Source organism: Nansenia antarctica, assembly GCF_963989245.1.
Source record: "Nansenia antarctica genome assembly, chromosome: 5".
Taxonomy (NCBI): domain Eukaryota; kingdom Metazoa; phylum Chordata; class Actinopteri; order Argentiniformes; family Microstomatidae; genus Nansenia; species Nansenia antarctica.
Window position 1 is genome coordinate 42,933,903 of NC_137690.1, and position 5,551 is coordinate 42,939,453.

Genomic DNA, 5,551 nt, shown 5'->3' on the forward strand with positions numbered 1-5,551 from the left:
TGAAGTTGAATCTAAAAGTTAACAGTTAATAATAAAGTGGTGCATTTCTGTAAATGCAATGTAATTGTTTCTAAGCGCGCGTGCATGTGTGTGTGTATGTGTGTGTGTTTGCGACTCAATGTTGTTCACCTACCAAGGAATGTCCTGCAGGGTTTTACATGCAGGCCAGATGTCAGACAGTTTTGAGGTCAAGTCTGGAGTTCGACAGGAATGTCTACTGTCGCCCTTCCTGTTTCTTCTCGTTATCAACTGGATAATGAAGACCACCACAGCAGGAAGGAAGAACGGCATACAGTGGACACTCTGGTCACAACTGGATGACCTGGATTTTGCTGATGATCTGGCCCTCCTGTCACACAGCCATAATCACATGCAGGACAAGACTAACCAGCTAGCAATAACATCCCTTGGAGCAGGATTAACACCCTGACCACCATCCCTGTCACCATAGACGACAGACCCATCAAAGAAGTCGACTCCTTCACCTACCTTGGCAGTATTATCGATAAACAAGGTGGCACAGACAGCGATGTCACTGCCAGGGTAGGCAAAGCTAGAGCAGCCTTCATTATCCTGAAGAACATCTGGGCCTCAAGGGAAATAGCAACACCAACGAAGGTGTTTATCTTCAACTCCAACATCAAAAGTGTCCTTCTCTATGGTGCGGAGACGTGGAGAATGACAAAAAAGACGATACAGAAGATCCAGACATTCATTAACAGCTGTCTGAGGCGCATCTTCAGAATCAGGTGGCCGGACAAAATCAGCAACAAGGAGCTGTGGCAGAGAGGGAGCCAGGAGCCAGTAGAGAGCCAGATCCGGAGAAGGAAGTGGGGAATGATTGGCCACACCCTAAGTAAGCCAGCAGATACCACCACACTCCAGGCCCTGACTTGGAACCCCCAGGGGAAGCGGAAGAGGGGAAGGCCCAAAAACAGCTGGAGGCGGGACATGGAGGCAGAGCTGAAAAGACATGGTACCAGCTGGGGAGAGATGGAGAAGATAGCCCAAAGCCGTGCTGGATGGAGAAGAGTCGTCAATGGCCTATGCTCCATTGGGAGTTAAGGGCCTAAGTAAGTAAGTTGTTCACCCTCGGCATGATTGAATCACTCATTCACAGATGTCAGGTAACAGGGACTTTATTAATCAGGTGTTGATGTTTGATATGCAGTGATGATAAAACCACCAAAGAAACAGACCATTAGACAAACTTATAATATCACATAGATCTTCTCTATCTCTCTCATATTACAATCACAGTCGACTTTTTTTGCTCAGTTTTTAAGCATATCTGATTCCCTTTGCAAACCATTAAATCAATAACATTATTATCAGATGTCCATCCTGTTGAATGTAATTACGTCACACACGCAGACTGAGTACAAGTTGTGTTCACTCTGTACACACCCAGTATTCATTACACTCTGTAGACACCCAGTATTCATTACACTCTGTACACACCCAGTATTCATTACACTCTGTACACACCCAGTACTCATTACACTCTGTACATACCCAGTATTCATTACACTCTCTACACACCCAGTATTCATTACACTCTCTACACACCCAGTATTCACTCTGTACACACCCAGTATTCACTCTGTACAGACCCAGTATTCATTACACTCTGTACACACCCAGTATTCATTACACTCTCTACACACCCAGTATTCACTCTGTACACACCCAGTATTCATTACACTCTGTACACACCCAGTATTCACTCTGTACACACCCAGTATTCACTCTGTACACACCCAGTATTCACTCTGTACACACCCAGTATTCATTACACTCTGTACACACCCAGTATTCATTACTCTGTACACACCCAGTATTCACTCTGTACACACCCAGTTTTCATTACACTCTGTACACACCCAGTATGCATTACACTCAAAACCTCCAAAATAATTATTCACTTTTAACAAAAATACAGTATAAGAGCATCTGATTTATAATGATTTGAACACCCTGAGAAGTCAAACAACCTCATGTATAGTACGGTAAGTAAGTAAGCAAGTAAGTAAGTAAAGCTTTATTTATATAGCACCTTTCATACAAGAAATGCAGCTCAAAGTGCTTTACAACAGGAATAAGAACATAAAGTGAAAGTGAAAAACATATATAAAAACATATACATGCATAGAATGAATATAAAAGCAGGGGAAAACAGTAAAAAGAAAAGGTAAAGATCTAACTTTCAATATCCCTTTCATCTCCCTACCTTACAAAGTCTTCCTGTACTTCCCACTGGCTTTCCACCAGCACCACAACATTTTTCTTTTTTTGGAAAAGTTCTGTCTCAGTCTCTGTGTACGTTCTCAGTCTCTGTGTACGTTCTCAGTCTCTGTGTACGTTCTCAGTCTCTGTGTACGTTCTCAGTCTCTGCTAGACCTTGCACCAAAAATCCAACTACTCAGTCAGTATCAACAACAGTTTCTTTCTTTTGCACACCTCTTTCAACTAGTCAGTCTGTGTACGTGAATATAAGAGCAGGGGAAAACAGTAAAAAGAAAAGGTAAAGAAAATACAATAAAAGTACATTTTAAAAAAGGGCTAGTTGATAAAACATTTAAAGTGCAGTAGCTGGCAAATGAGCAGTAGGCAGGTGCAGATAAGCTAGTTGAAGGCTATATTGAAGAAGTGCGTTTTTAGCTTTCTTTTAAAAATATTTAGTGAGCTGGCTTCCCTGATCTCTAAAGGTAATGTGTTCCAAAGCTTTGGGGCATAGTTGGCAAAGGCTGCGCTCCCGATCTTCTTCTGACTGTTGCTGGGAACCTCTAATAAACCATGTATAGAGTCATATCTTCTAGAACCATGTATAGAGTCAAACAACCATGTATAGAGTCAAACAACCCTGTATAGAGTCAAACAACCATGTATAGTCATATCTCCTTATGAGGCTGCTGCATATTCACCATCTCTAGCAGCACAAATTATATAACAAACGATAACCAGTTCAGAAATTACTCTGTTTGGTCAATTATACCATAACCTTCCCTAGTGACTGACAACAGATAAAGATCATTCTAAATGCTTATTTTACTGCTCAGTCACAGTTGAAGGTTGAAATTCAGTCAGTGTGATTGACAGGAGAGATGATCAGAGTATTTACCACCATCGTTATTACCAGGGTAGAAGTATGGATAGAGTTTCTCAGTGAAGGTGCAGCCAGTGAAAGAGTAGATCAGAGACCTGGCCTCCACATCATAAAAGGAGACCTGGCCCTCCTCATAATCCACAAACACCCCCACCTTCTGGGGCTTTTCTCTCAGGGACAGGGGGACACCAGGGCCAGCGAGTGCCTTGTACTCGTTTCCATTCCTCAACCAGACAGTCCAGTATCCATTCTTAGGGTTCAGTCTGATACTCCCCTTCCTGTTGATGGACTCTCTGGCCACTCCTACATCCCACTCAGTCTTCTCCTTCACCTCCACTTCATAGTAAAACCTCCCTGAGGGGAAACCCTCCTTTCCTAAAACACAGAAACAATCAGAAAACCTCTCTGTGTTATCAGGAACATTCTTTCTTGTGTCTCCTAATCTAACTTGTTTCCCATCCTCAGACAGAATGAGATAAGGACTTGCAGTATCAGGGTCCAGAGTCACGTCCACTTCATTGTTATGTTTGATAACATAGGTTATTATGCTATGGTTTATTCGTTTATTACACATCGCCAGTAGGGGCGCTATATTCATTATGTGACTCAAGCAGTTTGAGGTTTGGTCTTGGAGGGGTAATTAAAGCTCAGTGGGTTTTGCAACTGACCACGCGTGTATGTCCGTTCTTTCCTATACAACATGCATACTGCTGACTTCTCTTCAGCTTGACTTCAGGCAGCTTCTCCATCTCTGTATTCAGTGTCTCCTCCAGCTGAGACAGAACTCTCCTCAAAGACCCAACATTCAGATCACTGTGAACCCTGACCTCAGACCAGTCCTTGGTGTGTGGAGGGGTGGACAGGGATGGGAAGCTCTGGAGGAGGTGGAGGTGGTCCTCAGTGTGTGAGAGCTGCTCCAGCTCAGTGCTTCTCCTCTTTAGCTCAGTGATTTCCTGCTCCAGCTCTTTAATCAGCCCTTCAGCCCGCCACTCTGCTGCTTTCTGCTTCTCCTCGATCACGTCAAGGAGCTCAGCCTGGCTTCTCTTCATGGAGTCCACCAGAGCAGTGAAGACCTGTACGCTGTCTGCTTTCTCTCTGTCTGCATCTTTCTTACTAAGATCTACTGAGTGTTTGATCTCTGAAACCTTCTGCAGTCGCTCCTGGATGATCTGCTGAACATCTGCCTCTGTCTTCCCCAGCTGAGCCTTCCTCTCTCCATACTCCTCTTCTATGGGGACGGTGTCATGAGTCTTGTGGTCTGTTTTCATGCACAGCAAACACACACACATTTCATCACTCCTACGGAACAGTTCCAGGAGTCTGTCGTGCTTCTTACACATCCTGTCTTCCAGGTTCTTCACAGGGTCGACCAGCTTGTGTCTATTGTGGCTGCGACTCTCTGATGAGGCTCCAGGTGAGTCTCACAGTAAGAGGTCAGACACACCAGGCAGGACTTCAGAGCCTTGGACTTCTTCCCAGTGCAGATGTCACAGGACACTTCTCTAGGTTTGACAGGTGTGTCTGGGGCTGGGCTGCTGGTTGCCTTCACTTCAACTGACTTCCTAAACTGAGCGGCCATCTCAGAGATTAAAGTATTGACAAAGAGATCTGGTCTCTTACCAAATGTTTTTTTACACATTGGACACTGACACAGGTCATTGCTGTCCCAGTACTTTCTGATACAGGCCATGCAGAAGTTGTGTCCACATGGAGTAGAGATAGGGTCAGTGAACACATCCAGACAGACAGAACACAGGAACTGCTCCTCAGACAGGAGACTGCTGGAGGAAGCCATATCTAGAGAGACCAGAGGTGACACCATAAAGCATTTCCTGGAATCAATCAGATCATGATAGTTTCAGCTATGGAGCTGTCAAGACTGTATTATGAGAGTATACAGCAACCAATAATTATAACATTATTCTACATCACATAGAAAATAGTCCTTCAACCAAATCAATAAGTTTTACATACTGAACTGTCTATAAACAAAACTGGTAGAGAGTGAACACAATAGTTTATCTTGACTTGTCATTGTCAGTCTCTCAACTCACCTGTCTGTGATTCTGTGAGAGTGTGGATGCTGTCTCTGTCCTTTATACTGTATGTGTGATAGATACCTGTTGGAGGACGATATCTAACAAGTTTGAGAGAGTCTGCTCTCGTCCACGATACACTTGTCTCATGATACTCATGTCTCTACACAGTTTAGTTTCATTTCAGCAAACTGACGTTAAAATGCTCCTCCCCTCCCATTTACAGCTCTTCTCCCTGGAACAGAGTTAACCTTTTACAGGGCTGATCTGTTTCTAACAGATACGTTCTTCTTACCTATCATTTCCAATCATCATATTGTTTCCAGTCAATATAAACTGTAATCAGAATAATATTTGTGATCAGGACTAAGGTTGTTACAGAGTAAACACTTTTTCTGGCATGGATCAC

The 5,551-nt window shown here is 43.5% G+C and overlaps 1 pseudogene across 1 annotated transcript; it reads right to left on the reverse strand.

The window, feature by feature from the left end:
• Positions 1 to 3,079: 3,079 nt before the first annotated feature.
• Positions 3,080 to 4,901, reverse strand: LOC308157114 (nuclear factor 7, ovary-like; annotated as a pseudogene). The gene is made up of 2 exons: positions 3,807 to 4,901; positions 3,080 to 3,619 (listed from the first exon to the last, which is right to left on the reverse strand). The product of its transcript is annotated as a nuclear factor 7, ovary-like (transcript).
• Positions 4,902 to 5,551: the final 650 nt, after the last annotated feature.